The sequence below is a fragment of the Nicotiana tabacum genome, chromosome 10 (assembly GCF_000715075.1).
Source record: "Nicotiana tabacum cultivar K326 chromosome 10, ASM71507v2, whole genome shotgun sequence".
In the NCBI taxonomy this organism is placed as follows: Eukaryota; Viridiplantae; Streptophyta; class Magnoliopsida; order Solanales; family Solanaceae; genus Nicotiana; species Nicotiana tabacum.
The window spans coordinates 140,757,976-140,783,480 of NC_134089.1; the positions used below are offsets into that span (position 1 = coordinate 140,757,976).

The 25,505-nt window shown below is 43.5% G+C and overlaps 1 pseudogene; it reads right to left on the reverse strand.

The window, feature by feature from the left end:
- LOC142165422 (putative cytochrome c biosynthesis protein) overlaps positions 1-25,505 on the reverse strand; it is a 49,134-nt pseudogene that overhangs the window by 14,259 nt on the left and 9,370 nt on the right.

A 25,505-nucleotide genomic window follows, 5' to 3' on the forward strand; every position in this document is an offset into this window, starting at 1 on the left:
AGTAATGGTACCCTATTGCTAAACATCCGGCTAGCCATATAATGAAGGGAAGAAGCCCATGTCTGGAGCTATGCCACTATAAAATCATTAATATTCGCGGAAACTACTAAAATTCTCTGATCTTTACCAGAGACCAGGACAGGCACGAGAACTCAAAATATTATCAAAAGCTCTTATCAAAGGATTTTACCTCTGTTGGACCTAAAGCCTTAATATCGGAACCTTAAAGGTAAAGGTCAGGTGCTACTTCCTTGGTGAAGTATCTCATTCAACAAAATTGGAACAAATCTCTCGTGCTTAAGACATGAGAATTGGAAGGCGTATCCCTTACGTACTTTTTCTTAGCCGGTGTGTTGATGATCCATAAGCCCTATTCACTCTTTTTTTCTTTTGAAAGTTGTCAACAGTCATTATCTTATATTTCTTTACTATTCCGCACTAAATTCCTTTGTTCACCAATCAAATGAAGAACCAATTAGTTGTAGCAGCACCTGCAACTGAAAAAGTAGCTCCGAAAACATTCAAAAGAAGAGGTCTAGGGCTGGTTCAGGAAAGGAATCGAAGAGAATGTAGTTCATTCAAGGCTCAGACATAATTAGTTAGAAGCACCTCTTTCTATTGATATTGACTTGATGTGATTCTCTCTTCTCTTGCCCGTAAACCATAGGAAACATCCGCAGCAGACATCTTCAAAAAAGTTGGTTGGAGTTGCTCATTCCCATTTTCCGTTTGGGTAGTTGGTCAGAAAGTACCTAGTTCAGTGATGCCTATATATATATATATATATATATATATATATATGAATCGGGTTGCATGCCGCAGCGATATGTTGGATCGGGCTGTGTGCCGCGGCCTTATAGTGCTTGCGCTGTAGGAGCCCCTCCGGAGTTTGTACATCCCTAGTGAGTGTAGTCAACTATATATTATGGATCGGGATGCACGTTGCAGCGGGTATTATTATGAGATATCTATTGAGAGGGAGTGCTGAGTGTGAGTACTGAATGATGAGAATTAAGTCACGAGTGATTGAGAGGCTTGCTCGAAGGGCTATACTTATGAGTGATACTTTGTCCGAGGGGCTTGTTTATGGGATGCTCTTTTTTCACTCTTCTTTCATACTGAGCCTCTATTGAAAAATGTTGAATAAATGCTTTAAAGGATTTTCATTGAAACTGGAGTTTTTACGAGACATTTGGTTATCGAACTACACATTTGACTTTGATATTTCTGTTGAGATTCTTGATATATTATGCATATAATTTTAAATGCTTATCACTGCACTCAGACTTTATTTACTTTGGTTACTTACTGAGTTGGCATACTCACGTTGCTCCATGCACCTTGTGTACAGATCTAGGTTCTAGAGCATCAGAGTGAGACCTTTCAGCAACTTTTGTATATTTTCGGAGTTAGCAAGGTAGCTACACGGCGTTCGCAACCCTGCCTTTCTCCTTCCTATCCTAGTCTTTATATTTCATACTTGTTTTGTATTAAAAATACAGTGTTGAGTTGTACTTAGTGGCTCATGACTAGTGATACTAGATTCGGGATGCGTTGATGTATTTACGTATTTGTTTCAGCGGATTTTTATATAGATTATAAATGAGAGATTTGAGACTTATCTAATTAGAAAAATGAATTTATAAAAGAACTCGATGTTGTAAATATTGAATCGGCTTGCCTAATACTATGATAGGCTCCATCACGACCGGGGTGGTTTGGGCATCGTGACAAGTTGGTATCAGAGCCTAGGTTAATTGGTTTCACGGTCATGAGCCGGTTTAGTAGAGTCTCGCAGATCGGTACGGAGAAGTCTGTACTTATCGTCAGGAGGCTGCAGAACCTTAAGGAAAAACTTCACATTTTTTAAATTCCTGTCGTGCGAACCTATTAATTCTGGTACTAAACTTATATTATTCTATTCTCTCACAAATGGTGAGGACACATGCTATCGGTCATGTTGGATGACTACTAGTACCACCCGTTGGGGCCACTAGAGGCCGAGGACGCGGTCGAGGCTGTGGTAGGGGCAGGGGTGTAGCCCCCACAACAGCTAGGGAAGCACCTGCAGATCCACCAGCTACCCCAGTTCATGATCAGGTCTTAGTTACGGTCGCTCCAGCAGGAACATCTCAGGCACCGACTGTGCGGATTGTTATTCCAGACCTTTAGGAGGCCCTAACCCAGATTCTATCAGTGTGCACTGGCCTGGCTCAGGTGGTCTTAGTTACTAGGGCTGCAACTACTTCTCAGGCCAGGGGAGACACTCAGACTCCCGCTGCTCACACACCTGAGCAGTTTATGCAGGGACTTTAGACACTAGGGGCACCTCCAGCCCAACCGGTTGCACCAACCTAGGATTATGGGGTACCAGTTATGTATAACGATGAACAACGTCGATTGGAGAGTTTTGGTAGACTTCAGCCTCCAACCTTCAGTGGTGCAGAGGGCGAGGATGCCTAGGGTTTCTTAAATAAGTGTCAAAGGATGCTTCAGACCGCAGGTATTTTGGAGACCAGTGGGGTCTCGTTCACTACCTTCCTGTGTTTAGGAGTTGGCTTTACTTGGTGGGAGGCTTATGAGAGGCATAGGCATGTTGATGTATCACCCCTTACATGGCAGCAGTTCTCCGCTCTCTTTTTTAAGAAGTATGTGCCATAGTCTCGCAAAGAGTAGATGCGCAGGTAGTTCGAGCAGTTGCGTCAGGAGGATATAACTGTGACGCAGTATTAGATGAGATTTTCAGAGCTAGCTTGTCATGTTGTACGGTTGGTTCCTACGGATAAAGAGAGAATCAGGAGGTTCGTGGATGGCCTCAAGTATCAGCTTCAGATTCTTATGACAAGAGAGATGGTGTTAGGTACTACCTTTGAGCAGGTTGTTGATATTGCCTGCAAGACTGAGTTAGTTCGTTACCAGGAGCGAGATGAGAGGGAGGACAAAAGGTCTCGATGATCTGGTAGTTTTGGTGGCAGTCTTTCGAGAGTCCAGTTTCAGTACGGTAGAGGCCGTCCATTCAGACATGCTCAGTCGGCTCGCCTAGTTCATCGTGGGGCATCATCGGACCATAGTTCTCACAGATCTCATCAGGGCCATTCATCACTTAGTGGTCTTCCAGTCTAGAGTTCGTCCCGTGCTCCATCAGTTTAGGGCTATTTCATGTCAGGTTCTTCTGCTAGTCAACCTGGTACTAGAGGTTCCCTTCAGTCCCTATCTCCAATTCCAGGGAGTTGTTGTGAGTGTGGAAAGTTCGAACATATGAGGAGGCAGTGTCCTCATCTTTTTAGGGGTCCAGCTTATCAGAGGAGTCAGCCCTCGACTTCAACTCCAGTTACTTCACCACCCGCTTAGGCAGCCAAGGGTATGGGTCAGTCAGCTAGGGGTCGCCCCAGAGGCGGAGGTCAATCCGGCGGTGGTCAGGCTCGTTTCTATGCACTCCCAGATAGACTAGATGTTATTGCTTTAAATGTCGTGATTATAGGTATTGTCTCAGTTTGCCACAGAGATGTATCTGTGTTATTTCATATGTGTCATCATATTTTGTTCATTATTTTGATTCGCCCCATGAGTCTCTTGTTTCATCTATTCGTGTATCTACTCCGGTGGGCAATACTATTATTGTGGACCGTGTATACCGGTTGTGTGTGGTGACTAGTGGGGGTCTGGAGACCCGAGTGGACCTTTTGTTGCTTTTTATGGTAGACTTTGAGGTGATCTTCGGGAAAAGAGGGGCAGCTGTAAGCACGTGATTTTTGCTTCACGGACAAACGCTCCAAAAAGAAAACAAAAATAGTGACCAGTGACCTCGCTGTACAAATTTCCAATTTTTTCGTGACATGTGCTGTTAGTCATTTGTGGGTCTGTCCATTTTGCATTTAATCTTACCGATAAAAATACAAAGTATGTATGTCATGGTAATTAAACCATAATTCGGTCATTAAAAAAAAGAAAATTCACAAAAAATATGTGTGCATCTTTTATTTCAGGTTGTGATTTAACCATTTAGAATTTTTTAGTATGTGTGTAAATAATTGTGTTAAGTATTGATTAGTTGGATGTGGCAAGTTCATTTTAATTTAGTTGTATTTTTAAAATTGGAAAACAAAAGAAAAAGAATGCAAATGGTGCAGTAAATCGGACTTGGGCCTATTTTTGAATTGAGGCCCAAGTTCAGCCCACATCAGCCACGTCCAAGGACCCGGTCCAGACCAGGCCTGCCCAGGCACCTCCCGAAACGACGCCGCATAGGGCGTCTGATCAGAGCCGTTCAACCACACCCATCCAACGGTCCACATCCGCACCCGTAACCCGACCTGTTTAGCCGGTCCAACCCAACCCCTCACTTAAATCCAAACGACCCCGTTTTAATGCCAAACGACCTCGTCTCACCCCTCACCAACAGATCCAAGCCGTTGAGATCATCTGATCTAACGGCCCGGATCCAATCCTCTACTTCGTATATAAACCTTCCCTCACACCCCACGCCCCCTATCCGAACCCCCCTTCACTCATCTCCTTCACCAAGCCCTGAACCCCCGAAACCCTAGCAGCCGCCCTAGTTTCCCTTTCACCAGAACCCGGCGGCATGAACGCCGGTGACCACCTCCTGAACACCCTAGGACCACCTCACTCTCCTGAACATGGATCTGTTACCCCCTAGCCTCGAATCACCTTCCTTCGTCTCGAATCTTCATTTAAAGATTCGAGTCGAACTCTGACTTATACCAAACCTCACCATCTTCATACCAGACACTCCCCTGACCTCCCTCGTGACCAAACCAGGCTTGGTTTGGTCCGAATCTACCCACAACTCCTAAAAAACCAGATCTAAAGATCCAAAACCTAGAACACGAATAGCGTTGGAATCCGGCCAGTCTTAACAGGGGTTTGCGGTCTAATAGACCTTAATCAAGGTGTTCTCGTGTGAGAACACCCTGATTAAAGTTTGTTCGGCCTCAAATGGTCGAAGCTAAGACGGATTTGGGTCAGTTTGGTTTAAACTTTTTCGGTAAGTTTTCCCTTCTCTTTGTTTTAGTTTTGATTGAGTTGTTAGCATGCTTTGTTGTGACTGTTTGTTATTGTCTGATAATTTTCTTAATTTCTTCCGTCTCTGTCAAAGACATTTTATTTGGTTGGTTGATTTTCTATGTGTGTTATGAATGTACTCTGTGATATACATGCTCGTCAATTAGATTAATCGTCAAATAAGTTAACTCATATAGGTTCCCAGTAATTGAACAAAAAATATTTGAAGTCATTCGGGACCCTATACATGTTGTTTATATGAGCGACTGATTATTACCTGTTATGTTTAGTATAGTCAACTCGATAAACGTCGTCGATTAGTTTTCTATAACTAATGGATCAAATGAGCTAATAATTTCACATGACTAATTGAACCATGTCACTGACTGAATGCCCGACATTGTTTGAAATGGGTTTGTTTGCATTGCAAAAACGACTGAAAAGGTTCAGTCCAGGGCAGTCCTAAATTTGAACTTTCAGAAGTTCAAAATGCCCTGATGCTGCAATGGGTTTAGGGCAGTAATAATCAAGGTTTAACAAGGGTAGTCTGGGGTTCGAAAAGAACAGAAAAGCTTAGTTTAAGTGAGCTGACAAGTAGGGTACTAAATTAGGATTAAACTAATGCCAATGGGGAACAAGACACAAGAGTATGGGGGTTAAAATGAATACGTAAATGAACCCATAACTCTTGAACAAAAGGAATAAGCCAGGCGTGGGGAACAAAATGGCTGACATCAAAACACTGCTTAGGCATGGGATTTAATAGGTATGGGCAGTCTGCAATTGGCAGAATCCAGGCAGCTTGACTGCACTGGTTTGTTGGCTTATAAATAAACTGTTTTCAGAACTTAAAAGGGGCTGGAAATTTTAGTCTTGAGAGAGGTCTAGTGAGTTGAAGAAAGCTGGAAAAAAAACAGAAAGAAATTTCCAGAAATACTGTAACTGAACACTGTCCAAAAACTGCACAAAGAAACCAAGTTGGTTATCCTTACTGGGGCTGTTATTGTTCCATTAAGAGAAGTCTGTGTATCTTCAGCTGTGATTGCTACTACATTGAGTTTCTGTGTGCTGTACATTGAGTTTTAGTCTCCCTGATTGTTTGAAACTGTGCTGGTTGTTTGCTGAGCTTTGGTGGTTATTGAATTTCTGTTGGCTATAGCACAAAATATTCTGGTTCTTTTCTCGATTGGTCTTGTTTCCCATCCTGTTTCCTGGGATTATTTGTCTGTTTCTCGACCAACGTGTGAACTCCATCTTTGTGGCTGTTTGATTGTTGTTGTGTTGGGCTGTATTATCTGTTGTTGTTGTGCTTGCTGCGTACCACTCAGCTGATCATTTTCTTCCTCCTTTTGTTCTCTATACCAGGTACACAAATATACTACTAGTGTAACTTGAAAAGTTTGAGCATGAATGTAAAGGAGAGGATCTGCAGATGTTTATATATACATAGACTGTTACATTAAATATTATGTACTGTATAATAATTTTCATTCATGTTTGGATAATAGAAGTAGCCTGCATGCTTAGTATATATCAATGTAGATTAGTTGAATGTTAGTTTATATATGTATGCTGTTAGGTGAAAATATTCCCAATGCAATAGGTTGTATCTTAGACTTAGTTTAATTGTGTCGTATATTCTTTAATGTAGGCCAAGCATGAAAACTATCCACTATTAGTTAAGTTCTTTCCCTTCTGATAAATGGTCTCATATAACTGGTAAACCATACTCTAGAACAAAGAACACAAAGCTTGCAGTCTCAACCTCATGAAGGTCAAGCCCGGGTCAAAACAGACCAAGCAGGCCCGCATCGAACAAACAGTGGCCCAGGTCTGGCCCATCCCGCATGAGCTGGATTTGGGCCCGTAATGTTCAATCAGCTGTCCGTGTGCGTAGTCACGTTTTCTGTATTCTGTAAAAGCATTTTGAATCCATCTATAAATAAATCTGCAAGCGTGTAATTAACTAGGACTATTTCTATTTTCAATTAGTAGAGACAAACGCGACAAGAGACGTAGTTGCTATAGGATATCCTTTTAAAATAAGAATGAGACGAGCCCCGACAAACAAAATGTATAAAGCTGTGAGGCCCTCTCAAAATGTATGGTTTAATTAGAATTCGGAAGGACCGTTTAGCGAATTTCACGGTCTTCCCAAAATAATAACGCGATAGTCTCTTTAGGCCCGTGTTTAATATTTTACTTTCTTAAGCCTGGGTGTGCATTTCATGCGACCCAAATCCAAATCTCAAAACATCAAATAAAATGCGTTCTGGATTGTGGGTGCATTTCATGTGACGCAGTCCAAAGACGTGTTTTAAGCGATGTTCACATTCTTGTAAAATAATAATAATAAAGCGGTTAAAAGTTAAAATTGGCACATTGGTTCATAATTGTATGTAAAATCAGATAAATAAGCCGAATATAATAGTTGAGCGACCGTGCTAGAACCACGGAACTCGGGAATGCCTAACACCTTCTCCCGGGTTAACAGAATTTCTTATCCGGATTTCTGGTACGCAGACTGTAATATGGAGTCATTCTTTTCCTCTATTCGGGATTAAAATTGGTGACTTGGGACACCCTAAATCTCCCAAGTGGCAACTCTGAAATAAATAAACCAATCCCGTTTCGGTTGTCCTTTAATTGGAAAAAAACTCCCTTGTACCCTCTCGGGTACGTAAAAAGGAGGTGTGACAGCTCTGGCGACTCCGCTGGGGATTTGAAGACCCAGAACCACTGGTTCAGGGTTAGAAATTCGAGCTTAGAATAAATTGTTATGTTCAGCTTTATCTGATTTTGTTACATGATCTGTGTTTAATGTGCTAATTGGTTGCCTTTTACCGCTTTGATATTACGTGAGCTGTATATAAACTGTGCCGAAACCCATATCCTTTCTGAGTCTTCTAAATCATGAAGAAGGGTGTACTTCGTATGACTTCTTTTCTGTATAGTGTCAAATCCTAATTTAGAACGAGGTTCGGACAAGTTGCTAAGCCGGTGAAGCTTCTGTATTCCTGGTACGCTGCCCCCCCTCGGCTCGAGCTGTCCGCTCGGGTAAGCCAGGTCTAGAACAAACACCCAGGTTCTGAACCTAGAATAACTCAACTTCATGCCGGATCCCTAGTAGGAACGCTTATTTGCATCATGTGCATTTTTGACTTAGGGGACTCAACACAGGGGTTGGGTCCGTCTAGGAATAGCAACCTGAAACAGAAAAGGCCATCCTGATGCATCCTGCTCACTGCTTGTGCATTTATTTGCTTCAAACATGCATGATGACTAGTTTTGAATGTTGGGACAAAGTTCAGATAGAAGAGAAAATGGGTATATTTATTTTAATAGTTTGTTTTACTAAAAATAAAGGAAAAGAGAAAAGAGAAAAATAGCAAGCTGAGAATGAGGAATGAGTTTTATTTTAGTTTACTTTATTTTTTTTAAAAAATAAAAAAATAAAATAAAAATAATAATAATAAATAAATAAGCTAGTTGGTTTATTACCCGAACTACGTCGGTTTGATTCTCACCGGATGTGGGATACGTAGGCAACCCTCATCGGGTCCAACTCCCTTTTTCATTTTACCAATAATGATATACCATAAAGTATATATATATATATATATATATATATATATATATATATATATATATATATATATATATATATATATATATATATATATATATATATACACATGTATATAAATACATATATTGTTTTCTTGATTGTTTTCAAAGATTTTTGTTTAGAGTCAAAATAAAGGTTTTGTTTTCGCCTAAAAAGTCACCTTAATAAATGTGCAGGATGAGCACAGAGCAAAATGAACCATTCTCGGCCCTCAGCGAGGTCCCTCTACAACTCCACATGTGGTGGAATGACTTGGAAACCGATAGCAAAGGGATAGTAGGAAGAATATTGGGAGGTTTTGTCAATTTGTTGGGTGTTAGGCCGAGGACAGATATTCTTGAAGCTCTAATACCATTTTGGGACCCAACCCGCAATGTATTCCGCTTTGTTGACTTTGAACTTTCACCAACACTTGAGGAAGTCGCCGGATATGCGGGATTGAATGAGAGGTTAAGAGGGCAATATTTACTTTCGCCAAGGCCAGTGTCTCCGCATGCGTTTCTGTATCTACTAAGCATTAGTCGGAAGATACAACATGACGATTTATCAAAAGGATGTTGTGATCTCCATTTCTTGTATCAGCGGTACGGAGCTCCGCAGGGTTTCGAGGAACCAAACCTTGGACTGACTCACGGCGGGAACAGAAACAAATGGGAAGCAAGACGTACTTTGGCTTTCATCACAGCGTTCTTGGGAGTCGTGTTCTGTCCAAGGAAGGATAAAAAGATAGAGAAAGGCCTGGTAGGGATGGACGACGTTGCAATCAAAAGAACCAACAGTATTGTGGTTCCTTTGATTTTGTCCGAAATCTACCGAGCTCTGACTATATGCCGAGAAGGAGGCAAGTTCTTCCAAGGTTGCAATCTGTTACTTCAGCTATGGATGCAAGAACACCTCCATCACCAAGTAGGATACATTAACCACGGGTTGACCGAGAGGAATTGTATCAGCGGATTCGAGAAGCGCATAGCAGGAGCCAGATTTCCTGAAGGTGTCGAAGCATGGTTTACACGGTTAAGGTCAACAACAGCTGACCAAATTGAATGGGCATTTGGTTGGTTGATTGATACTGAGGTGATCTACATGTCGGCTGAAGAATGTCATGTTCTCTTAATGGGACTTCGCAGCATCCAGCCATATGCCCCTCATCGGGTATTACGACAGCTGGGCAGGTTTCAAGTAATCCCTACTGATGAAGATCTGAGCAAGCACGCTTTGAAGCTGAGCCCGGGAGTCATATTTCCCGAGGGGAAGATTAGAAAGCTGTGGCACGAATGTAGATTCTTGGAACCCAAGACCATGGTGCGAGAACTAGCTAAAGGTGAGGTAGACCCAAAGTACGATGCTTGGTTCGAAAGAAGGTTTCAGATTAGGCAAAGACCTGCTAAAAGAGCCCACGTCCAACACTTCACAGATGATTCACAGGAGCAATGGGGATGGTTAAAAAGGGAGGAAGGTTACCGGTTTGAAATCGGGAAACTAAAGCAACAAGTTGAAAGGCTTGTATTTGAGAACAATGTGCAATACGCCTCGGAGCAGGCTGAAAGAAACAAGCTAGCCCAAGAAAACCAAACCCTGAAGGCCCGCCTTCGCCAAGCCAGTAAGAATAACGTTGACCGACAGAAGTGTCGCTCTGACGAAAGATTGATAGCAAGTTTGAGAAATCAGGTCGTCCAAAGCCAAGAAGAATTAGAACAATCAGAAGCTTGCATAGCAAGGATGAAGGTTAGATGGGCAAAGTACACAATGGCCCGGAAGCAGCGTCTGCAACAAGTCATAAGGGATTATGAAATGAGCATCGGGATATTAAGGAAGACGAACTCCACTCTACATGATCGGATCGTCAAACAAGCACGAGATGCTCAGGCCGGCAGAAGACATTGTTACGATGCAATGGCCTGCATGGAAAGACAAATGGAGTTGTTCCAAGATCGACTTGCCGACAATGCTCAGGCACTGGGATTGAAGAACCGACAAATCAGGCAATTGTTCATTGAAAGGGACAACATTTGAGGAAGAATTGACGAAATTGGGCATTACATCTTCATGAAATGCTTAGCATGTGAGCGAGCACCTCGGAAGACCCTTCTTGTTTCCATCATGGGCTGCGTCCACCGGATTATGAACGACCTGAAGAGCTTGCAGAGGGACCTCACACCAAGGGCCTCAAAAAGGCCGAGTGATGCCTCGCGGGCCCTTAAGTTGGAATATTAATCTTTGGTCGATGTCTTGTTTATTTAGCTTTGTCGCTTTCCCATATGTTGTTCTCTTTTCTTTTAATCAGATAGGAATCTGTACTATTGCTATTATTTGTTTGAAGTAATGTGTAATAGCAAAATTTTGAGAATGAATTTTCCAAAAAGAATTTTGTGTTTCTTTGCTTTAAGGCAGAACTACGCCTGGTCTGATTCGCGCGGGGACGTGATACGTAGGCAATCCCCATAATATTCGACCGCTTTTAATAAAGAAAGAAAAGAAAATACAAATAAAAAGGACAAATGAGCAAGCCGGGATGACGCATGTTGTTTGAAGCAAAGCATGTAGAAACGGTTAACTGCCTAGGAGCATTGCATCCTTTACGTGTTGTGATCAAATCTGTTAAACTCTAACGCTAACAAAGTTTGTTGTTGTCTGATTCCAGACAAGTTAGTTGTTAAAGAACTCTGGCAACACACTCCTATCAAACCAGATCCAAAGTACCGGTAGCAACAAGCATGACTACTTCAGAGAATAGTAATGAGGAAGAAAGGCCGATGAGCCAGTTGTTAAAGGAAGCGATGGAAAAGATCGAAAGGATGGGACTAGAGATGAATGCAATGCAGCTAGCCCTAGCCAAAGCACAAAAGACCCCTGAGCCACTGGGACACATGCCGGAATACCCTCACTCCGGCCCTTCCACAAGCCTCCCAAATCCCCGTTATCATCAATAAAGAAGCCCTCATGATTCCCAAGCTCCACCACCCCATCAACCTCTCCCAACACCCAGTATTCCCACTTTTGTGGGACCCACATCAGCCCTCTTGCAAAGAGCGACCAGTGAGCCATTGTTTCAGGCTCACGATACACAATACTATCCCCCCGAGCCTACGTTTCATGCTCCCGAGCCACATGCCTACAATCCGCACTTGGAAGTACCGGCAGAGATTGAAAAGCCGGTTAAAGCCCCTGAACAGGATGAGGTATTGAGAAAGTTCAAAAGCCTGGAGCAGTCCTTCAGGAACCTGCACGGACTGGGCAACCAAGTCAGCGTAGCTTACAAAGATCTATGCCCTTTCCCGGACGTCCAGCTCCCGGCTGGGTTCAAGATGCCTAAGTTTGATTTATATGAAGGGCACGGTGATCCCATGGCACATTTGCGGGGATTCTGTAGCAAAATGAGAGGGGCAGGCGGCAAGGATGAGCTACTGATAGCTTATTTCGGCCAAAGTCTGAGCGGATCTGCACTAGAATGGTATACCAGGCAGGATTCCAGCAGGTGGTACACGTGGGATGATCTGGCGCAGGCTTTTGCAGGTCATTTCCAGTACAATCTCGAGATAGTCCCTGACCGTCTCACATTATTAAGAACTGGGAAGAAACCCGGGGAAAGTTTTCGCGAGTTCGGATTCTGATGGAGAGAACAAGCAGCTAGAGTCGATCCTCCCATGAGAGAGGGAGAGATGGTTGACTATTTCTTACAAACATTGGACCCAACCTACTTTGGTCACTTGGTGACAACGGTTGGAAAATCCTTCAACGAGGTGGTCAAAATAGGGGTCATGATAGAAGAGGGTCTGAGGTCTGACAAAATCTTGAACTACTCGGCACTCAAGGCCACAACCCAGGATATTCAGAGCGGTACGGGAAGTGCGCTGAGAAGAAAGAAAGAAGAGGTTGCCACGATCGAGGCAGGCAGTTGGTCCAGGGCTGGCAAACCACACTACAACCAACCCAGACCTCACAGGTCAAACTACCCATACAACCCACCCCAAAATTTCTATCCACCTCGAGAACCTCATTGTTCCGTACACCAAGCCCAGGCATACACTCCGCCTCCGGTTCGACCGCAATGGTGCGCGTCGGCTCCCCAGAACATATATGCACCACCACAAAACACCTATCCTCCACCGAGGGCATATAGAAACCCTTCAGGGGCAGGCTTTTGGGGAAATCCAGATGCTAGGAATGACAGGTTGCGGAAACAAAGAACTTTCACGGAGTTGGGAGAAACCTACACTGCTTTGTTCCACAAGCTGAGGCAATTGGGTTTGGTTAGTCCTGTCTAGACTCGAGAACCAAATCCCCCACCTCAGAATTTGGATCGATCAATAAGTTGTGAATACTGCTCCGGGATGCTCGGGCATGATACCGAGAAGTGTTGGAAATTGAGGCATGCCATACAGGATCTTATTGACACCAATAAGATCGAGGTCCAGACACCGGAAGCTCCTAACATCAACCAGAACCCACTGCCAGCGCACCACGAGACTCACATGATTGAGTTAGTATATGAGGGAGGAGAGTTGAGAAAACCCTCACAAACAGTGATGATGATCCAGGCCGCCCCGAAGGAAGTCTCAACCAGTGGAGGAACGAGGGTACAGTCGCAGGGAGAAGGCGTCAAGCCAGTAGTGATATTGGGTAAGAGCCCGTCTGCCATAACAAGCAAACCCGAGCCAAACAAGTTGGTAATATCAGGGATTCCGCCCGCACCTGCAGTTGTGTTGAAGGGGGCATATAGAGAATTGGTCACCATAAAGCCTGTAGTCCAGCTGCCGATGATTGATAGCAAGGTTGTGCCTTGGAAATATGAAAAAGCGGTGGTGATATACAAAGGAAAACAGGTGGAAGAAGTCAGTTGTGAAGCGCAAGGGTTGACTCGATCAGGTCGTTGTTTTTCTCCAGTGGAGCTAAGAAGAACCAACCTGGCTGCAACCAAGAAACCTGTGTCCGAAGAAGAGGTTGAGGAGTTCCTGAGGAAGATGAAAGTGCAGGACTACTCCGTGGTCGAATAGCTGAGAAAAACACCGGCCCAGATCTCGTTGCTGTCATTACTGATCCATTTTGAGGAGCATCGACGGACTTTGATGAAGATATTGAACGAAGCTCATGTACCCAACGAGATTTCTGTAAACCACCTAGAAACCATTGCCAACAAGATTTTCGAGGTAAACAGGGTAACATTCTCAGATGATGATCTGCCGGTGGAAGGTACGGAGCATAATAAAGCTCCATACCTAGCTGTCAAATGTGAAGACTCGGTGGTAACTCGAGTATTGGTGGATAACGGCTCAAGTGCCAATATTTGTCCACTATCTACCCTGAACCAGTTAAAGATCGACCACGGAAGAATCCACAAGAATAACATCTATGTCCGAGGATTCGACGGAAACGGAACAGCCACTGTGGGGGATGTTGTACTTGAATTGACCATCGGTCCAGTCCTGTTTACCATGGAGTTCCAGGTGTTAGATGCCACAGTGTCTTACAACCTACTGTTAGGACGACCATGGATTCATGCATCCAAAGTAGTGCCCTCCACCCTACATCAGATGGTAAAGTTCGAGTGGGAAAGACAAGAGGTCATGCTACACGGCGAGGACCCGGCGTGCACCATGGGTGGCGCCATTGTACCTTTCATAGAGACCGCTGACGACAAAGGTCCTTGGGTCTACCAAATTTTCGATACAGGGTCGACCAACAAAATTTCTGAAGGAGAAATCATCCCGCACCCTAGGGTAGCTGCCGCAACAGTCATGATGATCTCAGAAATGCTGGGGAATGGATTTGTGCCGGGAAAGGGCCTGGGAGTCGAGCTGCAGGGGATTGTCCAACCTGTCACCTTGCCTAAAAATCTGGAAACTTTCGGATTGGGGTTCAGACCAACCGCAGCAGATAGGAAGCAAGCGCGAAAAATGAGGAGGAAGGTGTGGTTTCTGCCTAAACCGGTGCCACGTCTCTCAAGGTCTTTTGTCAAAGCAAGTGCCAAGGGGTCACCGGTCCCAAAGATTCTAGGACCATTGATCGGTATAAATGAGGACCTGAATCAGAGTTTTGAGAGGCTATTCGCTGATGTCAGTGTGGTAGAAGCTGGAGAAGGTTCTAGAAAAACAGAGATACAGTTTGTGGGGCCTGAGGCCAAGACCAACAATTGGACAGTTACTCCTCTTCCTGTCCGAGGGGAGTCTTGGTAGTAGGCTTTGATTTATGTTTTGTGTGTTTTGTTTTGTTCGGATTATTCCAGGGTGTAATCCAAATTTTACTTTCGTTTTTGTAAAAGTGTGAACCCTTTTATCCCGCAAGTTTAATAAAGTTCTCTTCTTTTGTCCCATTTTAATTTTGTTTTATTCTTTTTTTTCTTTCTGAACAGTTCTCTTTTTACTGGTTCTAATGACATGGCATGCACAGCGGATCTTCGACCTAGTCTAATAAATCAATCTGAATCCGACTCAATGATGCAAGAGGTCGTTTGCGACGATGAATTTGAATATGACGAAGATAAGGCCTTCGAAGAGATAAACCGAGAACTATGCCAATTTGAAGAAAAACCCAAGCCTAACCTAAATGACACTGAGGCTGTAAATCTAGGAGACGCTGATAATGTCCAAGAAACCAAAATCAGCATCCACATTGAGCCGAATGTCAGGGAAGAATAGATCAAAACCCTCATGGAATTCAAGGATGTTTTTGCATGGTCATATGACGATATGCCTGGATTAAGCACCAATTTAGTGGTTCACAAATTGCCCACTGACCCGGCATACCCTCCGGTCAAGCAAAAGCTAAGGAAGTTTAAAACAGAAATGAGTGTAAAGATCAAAGAAGAGGTGATTAAGCAGTTGCAGGCGAAGGTCATTCGGGTCACTCGATATCCTGAGTGGTTGGCCAATGTGGTACTAGTTCCAAAGAAGGATGGGAAAATCAGGGTGTGCGTCGACTACCGCAACCTCAGCAAAGCAAGTCCCAAGGACAATTTTCCATTGCCCAACATCCATATCTTGATCGATAATTGCGCTGGGCGCGAGATCGGATCCTTTGTAGATTGTTATGCCGGTTATCATCAGATCCTAATGGACGAGGAGGATGCGGAAAAGACAACATTTATTACGCCATGGGGAACTTACTGCTATCGAGTAATGCCGTTCGGATTGAAGAACGCCGGGGCAACGTACATGCGAGCAATGACTGTTGTGTTTCATGACATGATACACAAAGAAATCGAGGTGTACATCGATGATGTGATCATAAAGTCTTGGCGTCAGGAGGACCATGTAGCAGACCTAAGGAGATTTTTCCAAAGACTCCGAAGGTATGATATCAAGCTCAACCCGGCCAAATGCGCATTCGGGGTTCCATCAGGAAAGCTGCTAGGGTTCATCGTCAGTCGACGGGGGATTGAGTTAGACCCATCCAAAATTGAATCCATCCGAGATTTGCCACCGCCAAGGAACAAAACAGAGGTAATGAGTTTGCTGGGTAGACTCAATTACATCAGCAGGTTCATCGCTCAACTCACAGCAACTTGTGAGCCCATATTTCGGTTGCTGAGAAAGGATGCTGCGGTAGGTTGGACGGCAGAGTGTCAGGAGGCCTTTGACCAAATCAAAGGGTATCTGTCTAATCCACCCGTATTGGTCCCGCTTAAGCCTGGGAAGCCCTTAATTCTTTACCTGATGGTCCTGGAAAATTCGTTTGGTTGTGTACTGGGGCAACATGACGACACAGGAAGGAAGGAGCAGGCCATCTACTATCTTAGCAAGAAATTCACAGTACATGAGGTCAAGTACACTCAACTCGAGAAAACATGTTGCGCCCTAACTTGGGTAGCTCAGAAGTTGAAGCACTACCTATCTTCGTATACTACTTATCTCATATCCCGTTCGGACCCATTGAAGTATATCTTTCAGAAACCTATGCCCACGGGAAGTTTGGCAAAATGGCAAATTCTGCTCACAGAGTTTGATATCGTCTATGTGACGAGGACAGCCATGAAAGCCCAGGCGCTGGCCGATCATTTGGCAGAGAATCCTGTTGATGAAAAATACGAGCCTTTAAGAACGTATTTTCCCGACGAGGAGGTAATGCATACAAATGAGTTAGAGTTACCCGAGGAACCGGGTTGGAAGCTTTTCTTCGATGGAGCTGCAAACGCGAAAGGGGTTGGAATAGGAGCAGTACTTATTTCTGAAACAGGACGCCATTATCCTGTTACGGCTCAACTACGCTTCTATTGCACCAATAATATGGCCGAGTATGAAGCTTGCATTCTGGGTCTGTGCTTGGGTGCGGACATGGATGTCCCAGACGTCTTGGTCTTGGGAGACTCGGACCTCTTGGTACATCAGATTCAGGGTGAATGGGAAACGCGAGATCTAAAGCTCATACCATATCGACAATGCTTGCATGATCTGAGCAAGCAATTTCGATCGGTGAAGTTCAAACATATCCCGAGAGTTCACAATGAGGTTGCGGATGCCTTGGCCACCTTAGCATCAATGCTGCACCACCCTGACAAAATGTATGTTGATCCTCTGCACATCCAGGTCCGTGATCAGCACGCTTACTGCAATGCCATAGAAGAAGAAGCAGATGGCGAACCCTGGTTTCATGATATCAAGGAATACCTCAGAATGGGGATATATCCAGAACATGCCTCTGGAGACCAAAAAAGTGCCATTCGGCGTTTTGTCGAATGGTTTTTTCCTCAGCGGAGGAGTATTGTACAAAAGAACCCCGGATTTGGGATTGTTGAGATGCATAGATGCCGGTCAAGCCACGACGGTTATGGCAGAGGTACATGCTGGAGTTTGTGGGCCACACATGAGCGGATATGTATTGGCAAGGAAGATCCTTCGAACAGGGTGTTATTGGCTCACCATGGAACACGACTGTATCACTTTCGTGAGGAAATGCCATCAGTGCCAGATACATGGAGATTTGATTCATTCTCCGCCAACAGAGTTACATACGATGTCAGCACCCTGGCCGTTTGTGGCATGGGGCATGGATGTCATTGGACCTATTGAGCCGGCAGCATCCAACGGTCATAGGTTCATTCTAGTGACCATTGATTACTTCACCAAATGGGTTGAGGCTAAAACCTTCAAGTCGGTAACTAAAAAGGCAGTGGTGGATTTTGTGCACTCCTATATCATCTGCAGATTTGGGATCCCAAAAGTAATCATCACGGATAACAGTGCGAATCTTAATAGTAGCCTAATGAGAGAGGTATGCCAACAATTCAAGATTACACACCGCAATTCCACCCCATATCGTCCCAAGGCGAATGGAGCGGTCGAAGCAGCCAATAAGAACATCAAGAAGATACTGCGAAAGATGGTGGAAGGGTCCAGACATTGGCACGAGAGATTACCCTTTGCTTTGTTGGGTTACCGCACTACTGTCCGGACTTCCAAAGGTACAACTCCTTATTTGTTGGTGTACAAAACTGAGGCCGTAATACCAGCGGAGGTTGAAATTTCGTCCCTCCGGATTGTCGCTGAAGCCGGGATTGATGATGAGGAATGGGTCAAAGCTCGATTGGAACAGTTGAGCTTGATAGATGAGAAAAGATTGGCAGCAGTGTGCCATGGTCAGCTATACCAGAAGAGAATGGCGAGAACATATAATAAGAAGGTGCGCCCCAGGAAGTTTGAAGTAGGGCAGCAGGTATTGAAGAAGATCCTCCCACATCAGGTCGAGGCAAAAGGCAAATTCGCCCCAAATTGGCAAGGGCCTTACATCGTGACCAGAGTATTGTCCAACGGTGCTTTGTGTTTGACAGATATCGAGCGGAGATGTGTCGACATGGCTATCAATTCTGATGCAGTCAAGAGATATTATGCGTAATTTCTTTAATTATGGCAATTTTTGGTTCGTTTGTTTGTATCTGGTATTTATTGGATAATGAGATGACGGAGGCAATTCTTTCTTCTATCCAAACACTTTAACCCTTGTTTCCCCCTTTTGAGCCTTAAGTTATTCTTTCATACCCCTCTTTTGGAATCACTAACGGAAAAGATATGAAAAGAGAAAGAAGAAAAGATAATTTTTAAGAAAAAATAAAAAAAAAATGAAAAAAAAAGAAGAAAAAAAGGAAAAAAAAAAAGAAAAAGAAGAAGATAAAAACCACGAGGTGGGAACTACGTTTGACCTGATTCCTCGAAGAGGATACGTAGGCGCCTCACGGCTCGGTCATAGTGTGCATAATAGGCATAGTGTGCGTAACGCACGTAGCTCAACATAAGTGTAAAAAAAAAAAAAATCCCCAAGCAAGAAAACTGGGGCAGAGGTTATGTTTTAAGTTCCAACAAAGGTTTGATTCCAAAAGTTGTAGCAGATCACCCGTCGAAATTATTTCATTTTTCAATAAGCCTTTCTTTACCCCCACACCAAAACCAACATCGACGTCCAAAAGACCTCCCGATCAATATCCAAGAGATGCCAAGTTAGGCAAATAAAGCCGAGAATAATACCCCGATCTCCAGCAAAGAAGAGGATCATAAGACTGGGAAGGAATTGATGGTCAAAGGAATCTTCAGAAGAGAGGGTCGTATCGACAACACCCCGATTCCTCGATGAAAAATAAAATGAGAGAGTCTTATCGGTGAAAACCTTCACAGGCACCGAAAGGCGACGTAAGATGAGAGATATAAAATGAGAGAGTCTTATTGGTGAAAACCTTCACAGGCACCATAAGGCGCCGGGAGATGAGAGAAAAGAGAGAGTCTCATTAGTGAAAACCCCTCGAAGGGCACTATGAGGCGACAAGACAGATCAACAAAAAGCGACCACATTCGCAACGAAATGGACACTCATTTATCATCCCCAGCAAGTCAGACCATCGGGCAAATCGATTGATACAACTAGACTGGGTCGGGAATCTATGGTGCACGTCATGATCACGGGGACCAGTCATGTCCTCCAGATAAGTTCTTCTGAATTTCTTCTCCCACCAAATATTGGTTCAGAAAGATTTTCTCCTTTTTCTATCTTTTATTTCTCTTCCTAAAAATTTGTCTTGAAAAGGATTTTTCAAAGCTTACTACCAGAGACCGAAGGGGAATTCATCCAATGCAGGATAACACAAACAGTCTTAAAGGTTGGCCCCAGGCAATGCAGTGTTGTGCCCTGCGGTTTTGGAGGAGGTAAACTCCTAAAGGGAGTGGTTTCGGGAGTAAGAGCAGACTCCCACAGCATGTACTGTAAAGAGAAAGCAGAAAAGGGGATAAATTGAAAACCAATCCCCAGCAGGCCGGATACCCCCAGCAAGCAATTTTGTCCACCAACCAATTATGGAGGCATAGAGCAAGAAAAGGGGAAGAGAGAAAAATCATCCGCCGGAAAGGCACCTCCTCCCACCACGATTAAAACTAACTAAATCCTTTTGTCTGCTGCAGGAAAACAAAGGATTGACAATGGCAGCAGGACGCAACGCCAGGGAAATCACCAAAACCGGGGCAAAAAATTTTCTGCCGATTGTCAAAAATTTTCTCGGAAGAACGGGGAAACAATTTCAATACATTTAAGTTCTAGGTCGCCCAACAGTAAAATGCGGGAATACATTTAAGTTCTAGGTCGCCCACCAGTAAAATGCGGGAATACATTTAAGTTCTAGGTCGCCCACCAGTAAAATGCGGGAATACATTTAAGTTCTAGGTCGCCCACCAGTAAAATGCGGGAATACATTTAAGTTCTAGGTCGCCCACCAGTAAAATGTGGGAATACTTTTAAGTTCTAGGTCGCCCACCAGTAAAATGCGGGAATACTTTTAAGTTCTAGGTCGCCCACCAGTAAAATGCGGGAATACATTTAAGTTCTAGGTCGCCCACCAGTAAAATGCGGGAATACTTTTAAGTTCTAGGTCGCCCACCAGTAAAATGCGGGAATACTTTTAAGTTCTAGGTCGCCCACCAGTAAAATGCGGGAATACTTTTAAGTTCTAGGTCGCCCACCAGTAAAATGCGGGAATACTTTTAAGTTCTAGGTCGCCCACCAGTAAAATGCGGGAATACATTTAAGTTCTAGGTCGCCCACCAGTAAAATGCGGGAATACATTTAAGTTCTAGGTCGCCCACCAGTAAAATGCGGGAATACATTTAAGTTCTAGGTCGCCCACCAGTAAAATGCGGGAATACATTTAAATTCTAGGTCGCCCACCAGTAAAATGCGGGAATACATTTAAGTTCTAGGTCGCCCACCAGTAAAATGCGGGAATACTTTTAAGTTCTAGGTCGCCCACCAGTAAAATGCGGGAATACTTTTAAGTTCTAGGTCGCCCACCAGTAAAATGCGGGAATACTTTTAAGTTCTAGGTCGCCCACCAGTAAAATGCGGGAATACTTTTAAGTTCTAGGTCGCCCACCAGTAAAATGCGGGAATACATTTAAGTTCTAGGTCGCCCACCAGTAAAATGCGGGAATACATTTAAGTTCTAGGTCGCCCACCAGTAAAATGCGGGAATACTTTTAAGTTCTAGGTCGCCCACCAGTAAAATGCGGGAATACTTTTAAGTTCTAGGTCGCCCACCAGTAAAATGCGGGAATACATTTAAGTTCTAGGTCGCCCACCAGTAAAATGCGGGAATACATTTAAGTTCTAGGTCGCCCACCAGTAAAATGCGGGAATACATTTAAGTTCTAGGTCGCCCACCAGTAAAATGCGGGAATACTTTTAAGTTCTAGGTCGCCCACCAGTAAAATGCGGGAATACTTTTAAGTTCTAGGTCGCCCACCAGTAAAATGCGGGAATACTTTTAAGTTCTAGGTCGCCCACCAGTAAAATGCGGGAATACTTTTAAGTTCTAGGTCGCCCACCAGTAAAATGCGGGAATACATTTAAGTTCTAGGTCGCCCACCAGTAAAATGCGGGAATACTTTTAAGTTCTAGGTCGCCCACCAGTAAAATGCGGGAATACATTTAAGTTCTAGGTTGCCCACTAGTAAAATGCGGGAATACTTTTCAGCTCTAGATTTTGGAAATCAGTAACCCCACCTGAAGGCGGAAGGTTACAATAGAGATCCCCTGGCAGGAAACAATAAAATCCCCAGCACCAAGAAGCAGAAGGCTGCAAAGGCAAGCGCGCGATTCAAAAGGAAGAAGGAATGCACAATTTGGGAACGTTATAGCATGCCCAACATAACAATTTTGATGAAGAAAGCCATACCACTGAAGAAACCATTGAAAGGCTTAAAGAAGAGGGCCATGTTCCCAGCAGATCAAGCGAAGTGATGAAAACTGACATTCAGAAAAGGCGAAGGACCAGTATCATCCCCCAAGTTCACAAAATAAAGGCATCGGAGGAAAGCGCTAGCCGACAAGAAAGCAAGGCAACAAGAACGAGTCGAGGATAGATGAGATCTCATGATCCATAGTCTAGCTTAGCTTCTTGTTTTTCCTTTCAGAACAATGTAACAAGGAGATCGGTGAGCGGTAGCATCCTGCAGCAACATGCAACAGCGCACAACAACAGCGAGCTCTACAGTCACACGGTAGTCCCAGCTACCAAAATTTCCCGAACTATATTGGCCTGATTCCTGTTCAGCCCAGGATATGTAGGAAACCTCTGAAGTAAAGGTTTGGTCAAATCTTTTTCAAAAAATGCTTCACGCAGAGTACTCAGACGAGCAAAAATCGCCCGCTTTATCTTTGCGCGAAAACCCTTCGTGTCTTCGGGAAAAGAGGGGCAGCTGTAAGCACGTGATTTTTGCTTCACGGACAAACGCTCCAAAAAGAAAACAAAAATAGTGACCAGTGACCTCGCTGTACAAATTTCCAATTTTTTCGTGACATGTGCTGTTAGTCATTTGTGGGTCTGTCCATTTTGCATTTAATCTTACCGATAAAAATACAAAGTATGTATGTCATGGTAATTAAACCATAATTCGGTCATTAAAAAAAAAGAAGAAAATTCACAAAAAATATGTGTGCATCTTTTATTTCAGGTTGTGATTTAACCATTTAGAATTTTTTAGTATGTGTGTAAATAATTGTGTTAAGTATTGATTAGTTGGATGTAGCAAGTTCATTTTAATTTAGTTGTATTTTTAAAATTGGAAAACAAAAGAAAAAGAATGCAAATGGTGCAGTAAATCGGACTTGGGCCTATTTTTGAATTGAGGCCCAAGTTCAGCCCACATCAGCCACGTCCAAGGACCCGGTCCAGACCAGGCCTGCCCAGGCACCTCCCGAAACGACGCCGCATAGGGCGTCTGATATGAGCCGTTCAACCATACCCATCCAACGGTCCACATCCGCACCCGTAACCCGACCTGTTTAGCCGATCCTACCCAACCCCTCACTTAAATCCAAACGACCCCGTTTTAATGCCAAACGACCTCGTCTCACCCCTCACCATCAGATCCAAGCCGTTGAGATCATCTGATCTAACGTCCCGGATCCAATCCTCTACTCCGTATATAAACCTTCCCTCACACCCCACGCCCCCTATCCGAACCCCCCTTCACTCATCTCCTTCACCAAGCCCTGAACCCCCGAAACCCTAGCAGCCACCCTAGTTTCCCTTTCACCAGAACCCGGCGGCATGAACGCCGGTGACCACCTCCTGAACACCCTAGGACCACCTCACTCTTCTGAACATGGATCTGTTACCCCTAGCCTCGAATCACCTTCCTTCGTCTCGAATCTTCATTTGAAGATTCGAGTCGAACTCTGACTTATACCAAACCTCACCATCTTCGTACTAGACACTCCCCTGACCTTCCTCGTGACCAAACCAGACTTGGTTTGGTCCGAATCTACCCAAAACTCCTAAAAAACCAGATCTGAAGATCCAAAACCTAGAACACGAATAGCCTTGGAATCCGGCCGGTCTTAACAGGGGTTTGAGGTCTAATAGACCTTAATCAAGGTGTTCTCGTGTGAGAACACCCTGATTAAAGTTTGTTCGGCCTCAAATGGTCGAAGCTAAGATGGATTTGGGTCAGTTTGGTTTAAACTTTTTCGGTAAGTTTTCCCTTCTCTTTATTTTAGTTTTGATTGAGTTGTTAGCATGCTTTGTTGTGACTGTTTGTTATTGTCTGATAATTTTCTAATTTCTTCCGTCTCTGTCAAAGACCTTTTATTTGGTCGGTTGACTTTCTATGTGTGTTCTGAATGTACTCTGTGATATACATGCTCGTCAATTAGATTAATAGTCAAATAAGTTAACTCATATAGGTTCCCAGTAATTGAACAAAAAATATTTGAAGTCATTCGGGACCCTGTACGTGTTGTTTATATGAGCGACTGATTATTACCTATTATGTTTAGTATAGTCGACTCGATAAACGTCGTCGATTAGTTTTCTATAACAATGGATCAAATGAGCTAATAATTACACATGACTAATTGAACCATGTCAATGACTGAATGCCCGACATTGTTTGAAATGGGTTTGTTTGCATTGCAAAAATGACTGAAAAGGTTCAGTCCAGGGCAGTCCTGAATTTGAACTTTCAGAAGTTCAAAATGCCCTGATGCTGCAATGGGTTTAGGGCAGTAATAATCAAGGTTTAACAAGGGTAGTCTGGGGTTCGAAAAGAACAGAAAAGCTTAGTTTAAGTGAGCTGACAAGTAGGGTACTAAATTAGGATTAAACTAATGCCAATGGGGAACAAGACACAAGAGTATGGGGTTAAAATGAATACGTAAATGAACCCATAACTCTTGAACAAAAGGAATAAGCCAGGCATGGGGAACAAAATGGCTGGCATCAAAACGATGCTTAGGCATGGGATTTAATAGGTATGGGCAGTCTGCAATTGGCAGAATCCAGGCAGCTTGACTGCACTGGTTTGTTGGCTTATAAATAAACTGTTTTCAGAACTTAAAAGGGGCTGGAAATTTTAGTCTTGAGAGAGGTCTAGTGAGTTGAAGAAAGCTGGAAAAAAAACAGAAAGAAATTTCCAGAAATACTTTAACTTAACACTGTCCAAAAACTGCACAAAGAAACCAAGTTGGTTATCCTAGCTGGGGCTGTTATTGTTCCATTAAGAGAAGTCTGTGTATCTTCAGCTGTGATTGCTACTACATTGAGTTTCTGTGTGCTGTACATTGAGTTTTAGTCTCCCTGATTGTTTGAAACTGTGCTGGTTGTTTGCTGAGCTTTGGTGGTTATTGAATTTTTGTTGGCTATAGCACAAATATTCTGGTTCTTTTCTCGATTGGTCTTGTTTCCCATCCCGTTTCCTGGGATTATTTGTCTGTTGCTCGACCAACGTGTGAACTCCATCTTTGTGGCTGTTTGATTGTTGCTGTGTTGGGCTGTATTATCTGTTGTTGCTGTGCTTGCTGCGTACCACTCAACTGATCATTTTCTTCCTCCTTTTGTTCTCTATACCAGGTACACAAATATACTACCATTGTAACTTGAAAAGTTTGAGCATGAATGTAAAGGAGAGGATCTGCAGATGTTTATATATACATAGACTGTTACATTAAATATCATGTACTGTATAATAATTTTCATTCCTGTTTGGATAATAGAAGTAGCCTGCATGCTTAGTATATATCAATGTAGATTAGTTGAATGTTAGTTTATATATGTATGCTGTTAGGTGAAAATATTCCCAATGCAATGGGTTGTATCTTAGACTTAGTTTAATTGTGTCGTATATTCTTTAATGTAGGCTAAGCATGAAAACTATCCACTATTAGTTAAGTTCTTTCCCTTCTAATAAATGGTCTCATATAACTGGTAAACCATACTCTAGAACAAAGAACACAAAGCTTGCAGTCTCAACCTCATGAAGGTCGAGCCCGGGTCAAAACAGACCAAGCAGGCCCGCATCGAACAAACAGTGGCCCAGGTCTGGCCCTTCCCGCATGAGCTGGATTTGGGCCCGTAATGTTCAATCAGCTGTCCGTATGCGTA